This window comes from Pleurodeles waltl, chromosome 12, assembly GCF_031143425.1.
Source record: "Pleurodeles waltl isolate 20211129_DDA chromosome 12, aPleWal1.hap1.20221129, whole genome shotgun sequence".
In the NCBI taxonomy this organism is placed as follows: Eukaryota; Metazoa; Chordata; class Amphibia; order Caudata; family Salamandridae; genus Pleurodeles; species Pleurodeles waltl.
In genome coordinates this window covers 2,590,396-2,608,327 of record NC_090451.1, presented here as the reverse complement: position 1 = coordinate 2,608,327, position 17,932 = coordinate 2,590,396, and the positions used below count along the sequence as shown (strand labels likewise).

Genomic DNA, 17,932 nt, shown 5'->3' with positions numbered 1-17,932 from the left:
CATCATCAGCAAAGAAAGGACAGGGCAAAGTATCAGTATGGCATAGCTAAGGAACAAGAACTTCCCTCATATAGAGGAGAAGTAAGTATCAGGTAAGGAATAAGTAAAGGGTGGTTTAGAGTAACAGGGCGAACAAACGGCAAAGTCTCAAACGAAATGGCCTAAATGGCTCAGTAGAATGGCAAAGAATGGCTTGGAGTGGAATGTCCAATAAATGCCTGATTTCTCCTCGGGTCATGTGGTTAAATCAAAGCTGTCTAATTTACTCCTAATTCCTCAATGGATAATCATTGGTGCATCGCCATCTCTGTCCAATAATCTTCACCAGAGTTTTACACAAACCACAGTTCTCATGTCGTTGATTGGCCCATGTTATTGACGTTTTCATCGGTTGGAATGACAGGTAAGAAAAGTTACATTTTACGCTACAGTCAGTAGTTCCATTGTTTTCTCCTACTCCAGGCAGCCTTGCACCTGTTACAAATTACACTGTTGAATTCAGCAAGAATGTCTCCTTGAGCAAGTAGGGTCCCATGAGAAAGAATTTACTACAGCTACACACATCTCTAGCTTCTGGGAAAGTACAGTTTCATGTCCTTCAGGAAAATAGCACATTGCACGTTAGAAAAAGGCAGTTTAATATGAGACCAGGCAGCTAGGCACAGACCTTCGCTAAACTAAGGCCTACTGCTTAATGAACAAACTCCTAATACATAACTCCAATTTTGATATGTTAATACAAATTAAAAACATTAGTACATAATTAATTCAGCATTAATAACTTTCATTAGTCTTCGTATACATTGGTAGCCACTCCCCGTGGGCACATTTCAAACGTGTGCATTATTTCTACGTTAACCCATTTTTTATGCAGCTTCATTACACAATATATTGTAAGCTTTTCATGTTAATATTAATTTTAAAAGACACACTCCAGCAATCCCTCCTCTGATGACTCTTGTCATCACACAAATCTTCCCTACTAATTTTACATACTAAAATTCCCTCATATCAATCTCTTCCCTTCTTGGTTTCCCCTTTGATCTTGCCCTGAATAATTTTTCCCTTTGTTTTTCTTCCCTCCTCCTATTATTTTTCGCAATCATCAATTTTATTCTTTTACTAATTTTACATGCCACCCATGATCCAAATAAGCAATCTATAACAATCAATATCCCCTGTATTATTTTAGACAATATCCCATGCCAAATGTTACTAATCCAATTTCCCACTGAAGCAAATCCTTTCCCAACCTTTTTCCAAACACCTGGTTCTTTCAAATCCTTCAAGTCTGTACTATCCCTAGTCAAGTTAGTAAGCATACTTCTAATCTCTTTACTATTATCTGGTATGTAAGCGCAACAATTACACCCATTGAGCAATCTACAAACTCTGCCATTTTTCACTAAAAGAATGTCTAAAGCAAGCCTGTTTTGAAGAGTCATAGCCCCCTCCGCAGCAAGTTCAGTATGCATCAGGAGTATAGCACCTGAAAAGTTTGTCAGCATGTTATCCTCAATAGTAGACAACTTTTGAATCTTTATGGAGTTCATAATAACTCCCACTGAAGAAATTATCTTCCCAAATATGTCTCCTTCTACACCAGCAGCAATCTCTTTCTTATGTCTAGTACGATGTAATTCAGACAATTTTGGTAACCTTTTCAAATCGTCAAGTTGATATATCTTTGGGAAAACTATCCCCAAATAACATGTCCCATACTATCCCATTGGAAGACGGTAATAAGCATTAAGTCCACATATATAATAAATCCCGGGGATTGCTGGATCCTGTCCATTTAACATGAACGTCCATTTACTCTGAAACAAAAACACACGCTTACATTCACTCATTCCCACAAACACATTGTCATAGTATGATTTGGTCTTGGATATGCAAAGCTTTCCTACATGTAGTGCGTCTAAAGCTAACTTCCCTTGTTCTCTAATTGCACTATAACCGTCACTACTAGCAAAGGCCCGTTGCTGTAATCCTTTCTCTAGTTTACCCTTCAATGCCCTTCTTCTCTCTTCCGTGTGATCTAAAAAGCTTTTCTCTTCAGGTGTAAGCAAACATGTCAAATTATTGTGGTGTGCATAAGATGTACTAATTGTTAATGTTGCCTGAAAGAATCCTTTAACTAACTTTATGCTATAGTACTTAGCTACCCCACTCACATCCTCTATGATAGGCACATTAGAAAACACAAGATCATGATTTGAGAAAAAATATTGAATCTCTTCCTGGTTATAGAATCTTGTTAGTAACAGACTACAACGTATCCCATATGTTAATGACAGTCTATGATAGGTAACCCCCTCTTGTACCGAAACAGGAATCTGTGTACACACAAAACAATCTTTTGCATCCATTGTGTCAACATACTCACTCAGCAAGCGATAGAACACATCAGTGGATAGTTCCCCTTTCGAGTTAGTTCCCTCATGCAAGTATCTTGTATCCAGCTCAAACCTCTCCCAGGCTGATAGTGCAGTGGTAGTCTCAGGAATTGTAGCATTGTTAGTCCCACTTTTATCCATTAGTGTCATACTCACAACCACGACCCTAATGAATATTTATTACATGAACCTTTTTTGCAAAAGTATTTGGTTCAAGTAAACTTAAAGTGTTGGGATTCAAGCCCACGGCTCCAGAGAGACTGAAGCCTAAATCTAGCCAGTTTAGCCTGCTCAGCCACGCTACCTCACATCTACAAGCTCACAACTATAGTAACTTGGCCAAACACTGTGGACACCTGCTGTGGTGACCTGGCTATGCAGGGTAACGCAGCATTCACCGACAGTTGAGCGAGTTACAGGTGAAAAGCAAAGTATAATAACTGTCTGCATATAATATATGTCTTTCCTTATTAACTCTTCTTCCCCAATGTATGTTTGCTCTCTGCTTTAGAAACGCGAGCTGTCATCACTGCAAGGAAACGTATCACACAGCGTTCTACTGTTTACACTCACTGAACTTTCAGCATCACAGTGACCCCTCTCGTCGCCTCTATAGTTAGACTTCAAGACAGCTGGTTTGTTTACCGATACAATTCTTGTCACCTTAGGTTGTGGTTTTTTAAAATAAGAAGGCTCGGTCCCACTGTCTGGCTACCCTTATATATATACGTCACCACTTTACATAGTCTCACCTCTCGCTATGTGGATCGTAGGTGCAGAAGGCAGAGAGTGAGACACTGATGCAGACAAAATACGTTTGTGAGTTGAAAAATACTGGCAGCGGTGGGATTCGAAGCCACGCCTCCAAAGAGACTGGTGCCTTAATCCAGCACCTTAGACCGCTCAGCCACACTACCCTGTGCAAACCTGCTTCTGTAAGCTTTCTGAAGTGAGATGTTCTGTTGTATAGGGGAGTTGGAGAATAAGGGTGTATAGCCTGTGAAGTGATCCTAGGAAAATCAACGCCAACAGCAGCAGGCACGTGATACATTCAGTAGGTCAGGATTGGTCCCGGGCCATGGGAGGTGTCAGGGAGCGCCAGTCCTGAGAGTCCGTAGTAAGACAACCCTTACATTGGCGTCCCGCACGCGCTGCTTCTCTTTCTTTAAGGATAAGGAATCAAACTATCTACGTCCCTCATCTTACCAACACTCCGCCTCAGGAAAGATTTTGTGATTCATGAGCAGAACCCGGCTGGCGCTGTTTACAGTAATGCCTAAGCACAGTACTCAACTGAGCGGTGTTTCCAAACTGAGCCGTTGTACTGCCGGAAATACCATGGGATATGTCATTTAACTTTCACATAAAATAGGGTTAATCCAGCCCTACCACATACTAAAATCTAAGGACGGAACAATAAACCGACGAGGATGGAATTCGACCCCACGCGTGCAGAGCACAATGGATTAGCAGTCCATCGCCTTAACCACTCGGCCACCTTGTCTTCAAAACACCATGTTTCAGGAGTACAAAATATGGTAGCCAAAATGTGTTCTATTAGGTGATAGTTGTCTAAACATAATAAAGAGCATATATTTACAGATTGTTATGGTAACTTGTTGTCTTCAGCTTTGCTCTATACGACCTTGTTGTCCATCCCTACTTCAGCTTGAATTTATATGTTAAATGTAATGTAATCATGAAAATTACACTTTCCAAACGTGTTCTATCCATATGTGATGTACTATCACACTACCCTCAAATGAGCTAAGATTGCTTTAATTCACTTGTACGTGGATTTAAAGTGCAATATCATACAAATATTGTACTGGTATGGCGCTTTCGAGTCTCTAGGTGTCAGTTATTGGTGGTGTGCTTACATGTCAACATTAGGCAGCAAATAGTACACAATTAAGGAAAACTGCCTTCCCATTTAATGTGCATTGTTCTGCAAAAAGTTTTAAGTAGGAGAAAGTAAAACTTAGTTTATAAAACCACCTAAACTGGGAGTATTGCCGCTACAGCTATGACACTTCAGTTTAAAAACGTACGTGCATCAACAAGAAATATTTTTGCGCTAAATAAATTGCTGTCCGACTACTCACGTAATGCATAAAACTGAGGCAGTCGTAATTACAATACATTGAAGTAATATTTTGGTAGTTTTTGTTGACGATGACTCCGCAGCAAGCGATCAGATTACTTTTTATTAGTGAAGGCGCGTCAGAGCCTTGATAAGTAAACTTACAAGGAGACACGCCTAGGTCGATGAACCTTTTAGACTAGGTTCGGGGACTTCCCAGTACGAGATGTCTTTTGGCATCACAAATCAATAGATCAATATCTCAACAACAATCGCAATAACTAATCAGCATGCTAATCAATAACCTTTAATGAGAGTCAATAAAGTGAACACACCATGATCTTTCAGTCATGAATCACCACACCAATTTAGTTAAGTGTTAGGATATTTATTTCCCTACTGGTTACAATCTAAAGTCATTTCTGTTAATCTCATCAGCAATTCATCTCATTAGTAACTCTTCAGATTTGTAATTAGAAACGCAATTAATCAATGCATAGAGAATATTCACTCAGTATTAACACATAATTATTAAGAAGCAACTTAGCAAAGTCTCAGTAGTGCATGGTTCAACAAAGCAAGAACTCAGTCATTTGTCTATTTGCGTTAGATTTTAGTGAACACCTTAAATAACCTCGTATTAGCATCAGCATGTTGGGCTTCATGCAAAACAATTTAGCAAACACAAATTTGGAAAACATCTAACTATGGCCTCTATCAAAGAGCAGTTGGTACCTAGAAAGAAAAGGCAAACAGACAATTACAATTTTCATCAGATAGTTACCCATCCAACGGATCAGCAAACAGCGTCAGTCTTCGTCCTCGGGACATCAGTCGTTTGCATCATCAGCAAAGAAAGGACAGGGCAAAGTATCAGCATGGCATAGCTAAGGAACAAGAACTTCCCTCATATAGAGGAGAAGTAAGTATCAGGTAAGGAATAAGTAAAGGGTGGTTTAGAGTAACAGGGCGAACAAACGGCAAAGTCTCAAACGAAATGGCCTAAATGGCTCAGTAGAATGGCAAAGAATGGCTTGGAGTGGAATGTCCAATAAATGCCTGATTTCTCCTCGGGTCATGTGGTTAAATCAAAGCTGTCTAATTTACTCCTAATTCCTCAATGGATAATCATTGGTGCATCGCCATCTCTGTCCAATAATCTTCACCAGAGTTTTACACAAACCACAGTTCTCATGTCGTTGATTGGCCCATGTTATTGAAGTTTTCATCGGTTGGAATGTCAGGTAAGAAAAGTTACATTTTACGCTACAGTCAGTAGTTCCATTGTTTTCTCCTACTCCAGGCAGCCTTGCACCTGTTACAAATTACACTGTTGCATTCAGCAAGAATGTCTCCTTGAGCAAGTAGGGTCCCATGAGAAAGAATTTACTACAGCTACACACATCTCTAGCTTCTGGGAAAGTACAGTTTCATGTCCTTCAGGAAAATAGCACATTGCACGTTAGAAAAAGACAGTTTAATATGAGACCAGGCAGCTAGGCACAGACCTTCGCTAAACTAAGGCCTACTGCTTAATAAACAAACTCCTAATACATAACTCCAATTTTGATATGTTAATACAAATTAAAAACATTAGTACATAATTCATTCAGCATTAATAACTTTCATTAATCTTCGTATACATTGGTAGCCACTCCCCGTGGGCACATTTCAAACGTGTGCATTATTTCTACGTTAACACATTTTTTATGCAGCTTCATTACACAATATATTGTAAGCTTTTCATGTTAATATTAATTTTAAAAGACACACTCCAGCAATCCCTCCTCTGATGACTCTTGTCATCACACAAATCTTCCCTACTAATTTTACATACTAAAATTCCCTCATATCAATCTCTTCCCTTCTTGGTTTCCCCTTTGATCTTGCCCTGAATAATTTTTCCCTTTATTTTTCTTCCCTCCTCCTATTATTTTTCGCCATCTTCAATTTTATTCTTTTACTAATTTTACATGCCACCCATGATCCAAATAAGCAATCTATAACAATCAATATCCCCTGTATTATTTTAGACAATGTCCCATGCCAAATGTTACTAATCCAATTTCCCACTGAAGCAAATCCTTTCCCAACCTTTTTCCAAACACCTGGTTCTTTCAAATCCTTCAAGTCCGTACTATCCCTAGTCAAGTTAGTAAGCATACTTCTAATCTCATTACTATTATCTGGTATGTAAGCGCAACAATTACACCCATTGAGCAATCTACAAACTCTGCCATTTTTCACTAAAAGAATGTCTAAAGCAAGCCTGTTTTGAAGAGTCATAGCCCCCTCCGCAGCAAGTTCAGTATCCATCAGGAGTATAGCCCCTGAAAAGTTTGTCAGCATGTTATCCTCAAAAGTAGACAACTTTTTATTCTTTATGGAGTTCATAATAACTCCCACTGAAGAAATTATCGTCCCAAATATGTCTCCTACTACACCAGCAGGAGTCTCTTTCTTATGTCTAGTACGATGTAATTCAGACAATTTTGGTAACCTTTTCAAATCGTCAAGTTGATATATCAATGGGAAAACTATCCCCAAATAACATGTCCCATACTATCCCTTTGGAATACGGTAATAAGCATTAAGTCCACATATATAATAAATCCCGGGGATTGCTGGATCCTGTCCATTTAACATGAACGTCCATTTACTCTGAAACAAAAACACACGCTTACATTCACTCATTCCCACAAACACATTGTCATAGTATGATTTGGTCTTGGATATGCAAAGCTTTCCTACATGTAGTGCGTCTAAAGCTAACTTCCCTTGTTCTCTAATTGCACTATAACCGTCACTACTAGCAAAGGCCCGTTGCTGTAATCCTTTCTCTAGTTTACCCTTCAATGCCCTTCTTCTCTCTTCCGTGTGATCTAAAAAGCTTTTCTCTACAGGTGTAAGCAAACATGTCAAATTATTGTGGTGTGCATAAGATGTACTAATTGTTAATGTCGCCTGAAAGAATCCTTTAACTAACTTTATGCTATAGTACTTAGCTACCCCACTCACATCCTCTATGATAGGCACATTAGAAAACACAAGATCGTGATTTGAGTAAAAATATTGAATCTCTTCCTGGTTATAGAATCTTGTTAGTAACAGACTACAACGTATCCCATATGTTAATGACAGTCTATGATAGGTAACCCCCTCTTGTACCGAAACAGGAATCTGTGTACACACAAAACAATCTTTTGCATCCATTGTGTCAACATACTCACTCAGCAAGCGATAGAAAACATCAGTGGATAGTTCCCCTTTCGAGTTAGTTCCCTCATGCAAGTATCTTGTATCCAGCTCAAACCTCTCCCAGGCTGTTAGTGCAGTGGTAGTCTCAGGAATTGTAGCATTGTTAGTCCCACTTTTATCCATTAGTGTCATACTCACAACCACGACCCTAATGAATATTTATTACATGAACCTTTTTTGCAAAAGTATTTGGTTCAAGTAAACTTAACGTGTTGGGATTCAAGCCCACGGCTCCAGAGAGACTGGAGCCTAAATCTAGCCAATTTAGCCTGCTCAGCCACGCTACCTCAAATCTACAAGCTCACAACTATAGTAACTTGGCCAAACACTGTGGACACCCGCTGTGGTGACCTGGCTATGCAGGGTAACGCAGCATTCACCGACAGTTGAGCGAGTTACAGGTGAAAAGCAAAGTATAATAACTGTCTGCATATAATATATGTCTTTCCTTATTTATTCTTCTTCCCCATTGTATGTTTGCTCTCTGCTTTAGAAATGCGAGCTGTCATCACTGCAAGGAAACGTATCACACAGCGTTCTACTGTTTACACTCACTGAACTTTCAGCATCACAGTGACCCCTCTCGTCGCCTCTATAGTTAGACTTCAAGACAGCTGGTTTATTTACCGATACAATTCTTGTCACCTTAGGTTGTGGTTTTTTAAAATAAGAAGGCTTGGTCTTACTGTCTGGCTACCCTTATATATATACGTCACCACTTTACATAGTCTCACCTCTCGCTATGTGGATCGTAGGTGCAGAAGGCAGAGAGTGAGACACTGATGCAGACAAAATACGTTTGTGAGTTGAAAAATACTGGCAGCGGTGGGATTCGAACCCACGCCTCCAAAGAGACTGGAGCCTTAATCCAGCACCTTAGACCGCTCGGCCACACTACCCTGTGCAAACCTGTTTTTGTAAGCTTTCTGAAGTGAGATGTTCTGTTGTATAGGGGAGTTGGAGAATAAGGGTGTTTAGCCTGTGAAGTGATCCTAGGAAAGTCAACGCCAACAGCAGCAGGCACGTGATACATTCAGTAGGTCAGGATTGGCCCCGGGCCATGGGAGGTGTCAGGGAGCGCCAGTCCTGAGAGTCCGTAGGAAGACAACCCTTACATTGGCGTCCCGCACGTGCTGCTTCTCTTTCTTTAAGGATAAGGAATCAAACTATCTACGTCCCTCAACTTACCAACCCTCCGCCTCAGGAAAGATTTTGTGATTCATGAGCAGAACCCGGCTGGCGCTGTTTACAGTAATGCCTAAGCACAGTACTCAACTGAGCGTTGTTTCCAAACTGAGCCGTTGTACTGCCGGAAATACCATGGGATATGTCATTTAACTTTCACATAAAATAGGGTTAACCCAGCCCTACCACATACTAAAAACTAAAGACGGAACAATAAACCGACGAGGATGGGATTCGAACCCATGTGTGCAGAGCACAATGGATTAGCAGTCCATCGCCTTAACCACTCGGCCACCTCGTCTTCAAAACACCATCTTTAAGGAGTACAAAATATGGTAGCCAAAATGTGTTCTATTAGGTGATAGTTGTCTAAACATAATAAAGAGCATATATTTACAGATTGTTATGGTAACTTGTTGTCTTCAGCTTAGCTCTATACGACCTTGTTGTCCATCCCTACTTCAGCTTGAATTTATATGTTAAATGTAATGAAATCATGAAAATTACACTTTCCAAACGTGTTCTATCCATATGTGATGTACTATCACACTACCCTCAAATGAGCTAAGATTGCTTTAATTCAGTTGTACGTGGATTTAAAGTGCAATATCATACAAATATTGTACTGGTATGGCGCTTTCGAGTCTCTAGGTGTCAGTTATTGGTGGTGTGCTTACATGTCAACATTAGGCAGCAAATAGAACACAATTAAGGAAAACTGCCTTCCCATTTAATGTGCATTGTTCTGCAAAAAGTTTTAAGTAGGAGAAAGTAAAACTTAGTTTATAAAACCACCTAAACTGGGAGTATTGCCGCTACAGCTATGACACTTCAGTTTAAAAACGTACGTGCATCAACAAGAAATATTTTGGCGCTAAATAAATTGCTGTCCGACTACTCACAAAATGCATAAAACTGAGGCAGTCGTATTTACAATACATTGAAGTAATATTTTGGTAGTTTTTGTTGACGATGACTCCGCAGCAAGCAATCAGATTACTTTTTATTAGTGAAGGCGCGTCAGAGTCTTGATAAGTAAACTTACAAGGAGACACGCCTAGGTCGATGAACCTTTTAGACCAGGTTCGGGGACTTCCCAGTACGAGATGCCTTTTGGCATCACAAATCAATAGATCAATATCTCAACAACAATCGCAATAACTAATCAGCATGCTAATCAATAACCTTTAATGAGAGTCAATAAAGTGAACACACCATGATCTCTCAGTAATGAATAACCACACCAATTTAGTTAAGTGTTAGGATATTTATTTCCCTACTGGTTACAATCTAAAGTCATTTCTGTTAATCTCATCAGCAATTCATCTCATTAGTAACTCTTCAGATTTGCAATTAGAAACGCAATTAATCAATGCATAGAGAATATTCACTCAGTATTAACACATAATTATTAAGAAGCAACTTAGCAAAGTCTCAGTAGTGCATGGTTCAACAAAGCAAGAACTCAGTCATTTGTCTATTTGCGTCAGATTTTAGTGAACACCTTAAATAACCTCATATTAGCATCAGCATGTTGGGCTTCATGCAAAACAATTTAGCAAACACAAATTTGGAAAACATCTAACTATGGCCTCTATCAAAGAGCAGTTGGTACCTAGAAAGAAAAGGCAAACAGACAATTACAATTTTCATCAGATAGTTACCCATCCAACGGATCAGCAAACAACGTCAGTCTTCGTCCTCGGGACATCAGTCGTTTGCATCATCAGCAAAGAAAGGACAGGGCAAAGTATCAGTATGGCATAGCTAAGGAACAAGAACTTCCCTCATATAGAGGAGAAGTAAGTATCAGGTAAGGAATAAGTAAAGGGTGGTTTAGAGTAACAGGGCGAACAAACGGCAAAGTCTCAAACGAAATGGCCTAAATGGCTCAGTAGAATGGCAAAGAATGGCTTGTCGTGGAATGTCCAATAAATGCCTGATTTCTCCTCGGGTCATGTGGTTAAATCAAAACTGTCTAATTTACTCCTAATTCCTCAATGGATAATCATTGGTGCATCGCCATCTCTGTCCAATAATCTTCACCAGAGTTTTACACAAACCACAGTTCTCATGTCGTAGATTGGCCCCTGTATTGACGTTTTCATCGGTTGGAATGTCAGGTAAGAAAAGTTACATTTTACGCTACAGTCAGTAGTTCCATTGTTTTCTCCTACTCCAGGCAGCCTTGCACCTGTTACAAATTACACTGTTGCATTCAGCAAGAATGTCTCCTTGAGCAAGTAGGGTCCCATGAGAAAGAATTTACTACAGCTACACACATCTCTAGCTTCTGGGAAAGTACAGTTTCATGTCCTTCAGGAAAATAGCACATTGCACGTTAGAAAAAGACAGTTTAATATGAGACCTGGCAGCTAGGAACAGACCTTCGCTAAACTAAGGCCTACTGCTTAATGAACAAACTCCTAATACATAACTCCAATTTTGATATGTTAATACAAATTATAACATTAGTACATAATTCATTCAGCATTAATAACTTTCATTAGTCTTCGTATACATTGGTAGCCACTCCCCGTGGGCACATTTCAAACGTGTGCATTATTTCTACGTTAACACATTTTTTATGCAGCTTCATTACACAATATATTGTAAGCTTTTCATGTTAATATTAATTTTAAAAGACACACTCCAGCAATCCCTCCTCTGATGACTCTTGTCATCACACAAATCTTCCCTACAAATTTTACATACTAAAATTCCCTCATACCAATCTCTTCCCTTCTTGGTTTCCCCTTTGATCTTGCCCTGAATAATTTTTCCCTTTGTTTTTCTTCCCTCCTCCTATTATTTTTCACCATCTTCAATTTTATTCTTTTACTAATTTTACATGCCACCCATGATCCAAATAAGCAATCTATAACAATCAATATCCCCTGTATTATTTTAGACAATATCCCATGCCAAATGTTACTAATCCAATTTCCCACTGAAGCAAATCCTTTCCCAACCTTTTTCCAAACACCTGGTTCTTTCAAATCCTTCAAGTCCGTACTATCCCTAGTCAAGTCAGTAAGCATACTTCTAATCTCATTACTGTTATCTGGTATGTAAGCGCAACAATTACACCCATTGAGCAATCTACAAACTCTGCCATTTTTCACTAAAAGAATGTCTAAAGCAAGCCTGTTTTGAAGAGTCATAACCCCCTCCGCAGCAAGTTCAGTATCCATCAGGAGTATAGCCCCTGAAAAGTTTGTCAGCATGTTATCCTCAAAAGTAGACAACTTTTTAATCTTTATGCAGTTCATAATAACTCCCACTGAAGAAATTATCGTCCCAAATATGTCTCCTACTACACCAGCAGCAGTCTCTTTCTTATGTCTAGTACGATGTAATTCAGACAATTTTGGTAACCTTTTCAAATCGTCAAGTTGATATATTTTTGGGAAAACTATCCCCAAATAACATGTCCCATACTATCCCTTTGGAAGACGGTAATAAGCATTAAGTCCACATATATAATAAATCCCGGAGATTGCTGGATCCTGTCCATTTAACATGAACGTCCATTTACTCTGAAACAAAAACACACGCTTACATTCACTCATTCCCACAAACACATTGTCATAGTATGATTTGGTCTTGGATATGCAAAGCTTTCCTACATGTAGTGCGTCTAAAGCTAACTTCCCTTGTTCTCTAATTGCACTATAACCGTCACTACTAGCAAAGGCCCGTTGCTGTAATCCTTTCTCTAGTTTACCCTTCAATGCCCTTCTTCTCTCTTCCGTGTGATCTAAAAAGCTTTTCTCTACAGGTGTAAGCAAACATGTCAAATTATTGTGGTGTGCATAAGATGTACTAATTGTTAATGTCGCCTGAAAGAATCCTTTAACTAACTTTATGCTATAGTACTTAGCTACCCCACTCACATCCTCTATGATAGACACATTAGAAAACACAAGATCATGATTTGAGTAAAAATATTGAATCTCTTCCTGGTTATAGAATCTTGTTAGTAACAGACTACAACGTATCCCATATGTTAATGACAGTCTGTAATAGGTAACCCCCTCTTGTACCGAAACAGGAATCTGTGTACACACAAAACAATCTTTTGCATCCATTGTGTCAACATACTCACTCAGCAAGCGATAGAAAACATCAGTGGATAGTTCCCCTTTCGAGTTAGTTCCCTCATGCAAGTATCTTGTATCCAGCTCAAACCTCTCCCAGGCTGTTAGTGCAGTGGTAGTGTCAGGAATTGTAGCATTGTTAGTCCCACTTTTATCCATTAGTGTCATACTCACAACCACGACCCTAATGAATATTTATTACATGAACCTTTTTTGCAAAAGTATTTGGTTCAAGTAAACTTAACGTGTTGGGATTCAAGCCCACGGCTCCAGAGAGACTGGAGCCTAAATCTAGCCAATTTAGCCTGCTCAGCCACGCTACCTCACATCTACAAGCTCACAACTATAGTAACTTGGCCAAACACTGTGGACACCCGCTGTGGTGACCTGGCTATGCAGGGTAACGCAGCATTCACCGACAGTTGAGCGAGTTACAGGTGAAAAGCAAAGTATAATAACTGTCTGCATATAATAGATGTCTTTCCTTATTTATTCTTCTTCCCCATTGTATGTTTGCTCTCTGCTTTAGAAATGCGAGCTGTCATCACTGCAAGGAAACGTATCACACAGCGTTCTACTGTTTACACTCACTGAACTTTCAGCATCACAGTGACCCCTCTCGTCGCCTCTATAGTTAGACTTCAAGACAGCTGGTTTATTTACCGATACAATTCTTGTCACCTTAGGTTGTGGTTTTTTAAAATAAGAAGGCTTGGTCTTACTGTCTGGCTACCCTTATATATATACGTCACCACTTTACATAGTCTCACCTCTCGCTATGTGGATCGTAGGTGCAGAAGGCAGAGAGTGAGACACTGATGCAGACAAAATACGTTTGTGAGTTGAAAAATACTGGCAGCGGTGGGATTCGAACCCACGCCTCCAAAGAGACTGGAGCCTTAATCCAGCACCTTAGACCGCTCGGCCACACTACCCTGTGCAAACCTGTTTTTGTAAGCTTTCTGAAGTGAGATGTTCTGTTGTATAGGGGAGTTGGAGAATAAGGGTGTTTAGCCTGTGAAGTGATCCTAGGAAAGTCAACGCCAACAGCAGCAGGCACGTGATACATTCAGTAGGTCAGGATTGGCCCCAGGCCATGGGAGGTGTCAGGGAGCGCCAGTCCTGAGAGTCCGTAGGAAGACAACCCTTACATTGGCGTCCCGCACGTGCTGCTTCTCTTTCTTTAAGGATAAGGAATCAAACTATCTACGTCCCTCAACTTACCAACCCTCCGCCTCAGGAAAGATTTTGTGATTCATGAGCAGAACCCGGCTGGCGCTGTTTACAGTAATGCCTAAGCACAGTACTCAACTGAGCGGTGTTTCCAAACTGAGCCGTTGTACTGCCGGAAATACCATGGGATATGTCATTTAACTTTCACATAAAATAGGGTTAACCCAGCCCTACCACATACTAAAAACTAAAGACGGAACAATAAACCGACGAGGATGGGATTCGAACCCATGTGTGCAGAGCACAATGGATTAGCAGTCCATTGCCTTAACCACTCGGCCACCTCGTCTTCAAAACACCATCTTTAAGGAGTACAAAATATGGTAGCCAAAATGTGTTCTATTAGGTGATAGTTGTCTAAACATAATAAAGAGCATATATTTACAGATTGTTATGGTAACTTGTTGTCTTCAGCTTAGCTCTATACGACCTTGTTGTCCATCCCTACTTCAGCTTGAATTTATATGTTAAATGAAATGAAATCATGAAAATTACACTTTCCAAACGTGTTCTATCCATATGTGATGTACTATCACACTACCCTCAAATGAGCTAAGATTGCTTTAATTCAGTTGTACGTGGATTTAAAGTGCAATATCATACAAATATTGTACTGGTATGGCGCTTTCGAGTCTCTAGGTGTCAGTTATTGGTGGTGTGCTTACATGTCAACATTAGGCAGCAAATAGTACACAATTAAGGAAAACTGCCTTCCCATTTAATGTGCATTGTTCTGCAAAAAGTTTTAAGTAGGAGAAAGTAAAACTTAGTTTATAAAACCACCTAAACTGGGAGTATTGCCGCTACAGCTATGACACTTCAGTTTAAAAACGTACGTGCATCAACAAGAAATATTTTTGCGCTAAATAAATTGCTGTCCGACTACTCACGTAATGCATAAAACTGAGGCAGTCGTATTTACAATACATTGAAGTAATATTTTGGTAGTTTTTGTTGACGATGACTCCGCAGCAAGCAATCAGATTACTTTTTATTAGTGAAGGCGCGTCAGAGTCTTGATAAGTAAACTTACAAGGAGACACGCCTAGGTCGATGAACCTTTTAGACCAGGTTCGGGGACTTCCCAGTACGAGATGCCTTTTGGCATCACAAATCAATAGATCAATATCTCAACAACAATCGCAATAACTAATCAGCATGCTAACCAATAACCTTTAATGAGAGTCAATAAAGTGAACACACCATGATCTTTCAGTCATGAATAACCACACCAATTTAGTTAAGTGTTAGGATATTTATTTCCCTACTGGTTACAATCTAAAGTCATTTCTGTTAATCTCATCAGCAATTCATCTCATTAGTAACTCTTCAGATTTGCAATTAGAAACGCAATTAATCAATGCATAGAGAATATTCACTCAGTATTAACACATAATTATTAAGAAGCAACTTAGCAAAGTCTCAGTAGTGCATGGTTCAACAAAGCAAGAACTCAGTCATTTGTCTATTTGCGTCAGATTTTAGTGAACACCTTAAATAACCTCATATTAGCATCAGCATGTTGGGCTTCATGCAAAACAATTTAGCAAACACAAATTTGGAAAACATCTAACTATGGCCTCTATCAAAGAGCAGTTGGTACCTAGAAAGAAAAGGCAAACAGACAATTACAATTTTCATCAGATAGTTACCCATCCAACGGATCAGCAAACAACGTCAGTCTTCGTCCTCGGGACATCAGTCGTTTGCATCATCAGCAAAGAAAGGACAGGGCAAAGTATCAGTATGGCATAGCTAAGGAACAAGAACTTCCCTCATATAGAGGAGAAGTAAGTATCAGGTAAGGAATAAGTAAAGGGTGGTTTAGAGTAACAGGGCGAACAAACGGCAAAGTCTCAAACGAAATGGCCTAAATGGCTCAGTAGAATGGCAAAGAATGGCTTGGAGTGGAATGTCCAATAAATGCCTGATTTCTCCTCGGGTCATGTGGTTAAATCAAAACTGTCTAATTTACTCCTAATTCCTCAATGGATAATCATTGGTGCATCGCCATCTCTGTCCAATAATCTTCAGCAGAGTTTTACACAAACCACAGTTCTCATGTCGTTGATTGGCCCCTGTATTGACGTTTTCATCGGTTGGAATGTCAGGTAAGAAAAGTTACATTTTACGCTACAGTCAGTAGTTCCATTGTTTTCTCCTACTCCAGGCAGCCTTGCACCTGTTACAAATTACACTGTTGCATTCAGCAAGAATGTCTCCTTGAGCAAGTAGGGTCCCATGAGAAAGAATTTACTACAGCTACACACATCTCTAGCTTCTGGGAAAGTACAGTTTCATGTCCTTCAGGAAAATAGCACATTGCACGTTAGAAAAAGACAGTTTAATATGAGACCTGGCAGCTAGGAACAGACCTTCGCTAAACTAAGGCCTACTGCTTAATGAACAAACTCCTAATACATAACTCCAATTTTGATATGTTAATACAAATTATAACATTAGTACATAATTCATTCAGCATTAATAACTTTCATTAGTCTTCGTATACATTGGTAGCCACTCCCCGTGGGCACATTTCAAACGTGTGCATTATTTCTACGTTAACACATTTTTTATGCAGCTTCATTACACAATATATTGTAAGCTTTTCATGTTAATATTAATTTTAAAAGACACACTCCAGCAATCCCTCCTCTGATGACTCTTGTCATCACACAAATCTTCCCTACAAATTTTACATACTAAAATTCCCTCATATCAATCTCTTCCCTTCTTGGTTTCCCCTTTGATCTTGCCCTGAATAATTTTTCCCTTTGTTTTTCTTCCCTCCTCCTATTATTTTTCACCATCTTCAATTTTATTCTTTTACTAATTTTACATGCCACCCATGATCCAAATAAGCAATCTATAACAATCAATATCCCCTGTATTATTTTAGACAATATCCCATGCCAAATGTTACTAATCCAATTTCCCACTGAAGCAAATCCTTTCCCAACCTTTTTCCAAACACCTGGTTCTTTCAAATCCTTCAAGTCCGTACTATCCCTAGTCAAGTCAGTAAGCATACTTCTAATCTCATTACTGTTATCTGGTATGTAAGCGCAACAATTACACCCATTGAGCAATCTACAAACTCTGCCATTTTTCACTAAAAGAATGTCTAAAGCAAGCCTGTTTTGAAGAGTCATAGCCCCCTCCGCAGCAAGTTCAGTTTCCATCAGGAGTATAGCCCCTGAAAAGTTTGTCAGCATGTTATCCTCAAAAGTAGACAACTTTTTAATCTTTATGCAGTTCATAATAACTCCCACTGAAGAAATTATCGTCCCAAATATGTCTCCTACTACACCAGCAGCAGTCTCTTTCTTATGTCTAGTACGATGTAATTCAGACAATTTTGGTAACCTTTTCAAATCGTCAAGTTGATATATTTTTGGGAAAACTATCCCCAAATAACATGTCCCATACTATCCCTTTGGAAGACGGTAATAAGCATTAAGTCCACATATATAATAAATCCCGGAGATTGCTGGATCCTGTCCATTTAACATGAACGTCCATTTACTCTGAAACAAAAACACACGCTTACATTCACTCATTCCCACAAACACATTGTCATAGTATGATTTGGTCTTGGATATGCAAAGCTTTCCTACATGTAGTGCGTCTAAAGCTAATTTCCCTTGTTCTCTAATTGCACTATAACCGTCACT

At 39.4% G+C, this 17,932-nt stretch overlaps 5 non-coding genes across 5 annotated transcripts; all 5 read right to left on the bottom strand.

Annotated features, from left to right (window-relative positions):
- Positions 1 to 3,821: 3,821 nt before the first annotated feature.
- Positions 3,822 to 3,903, bottom strand: TRNAS-GCU (transfer RNA serine (anticodon GCU)). Its single transcript has one exon. It is a non-coding gene; the product is annotated as a tRNA-Ser (tRNA).
- Positions 3,904 to 8,557: 4,654 nt separating this feature from the next.
- TRNAL-AAG (transfer RNA leucine (anticodon AAG)) lies at positions 8,558 to 8,639 on the bottom strand. Its single transcript has one exon. It is a non-coding gene; the product is annotated as a tRNA-Leu (tRNA).
- A 505-nt stretch (positions 8,640 to 9,144) lies between these two features.
- On the bottom strand, positions 9,145 to 9,226 carry TRNAS-GCU (transfer RNA serine (anticodon GCU)). Its single transcript has one exon. It is a non-coding gene; the product is annotated as a tRNA-Ser (tRNA).
- Positions 9,227 to 13,878: 4,652 nt separating this feature from the next.
- On the bottom strand, positions 13,879 to 13,960 carry TRNAL-AAG (transfer RNA leucine (anticodon AAG)). The gene has a single exon. It is a non-coding gene; the product is annotated as a tRNA-Leu (tRNA).
- Positions 13,961 to 14,465: 505 nt separating this feature from the next.
- Positions 14,466 to 14,547, bottom strand: TRNAS-GCU (transfer RNA serine (anticodon GCU)). The gene has a single exon. It is a non-coding gene; the product is annotated as a tRNA-Ser (tRNA).
- Positions 14,548 to 17,932: the final 3,385 nt, after the last annotated feature.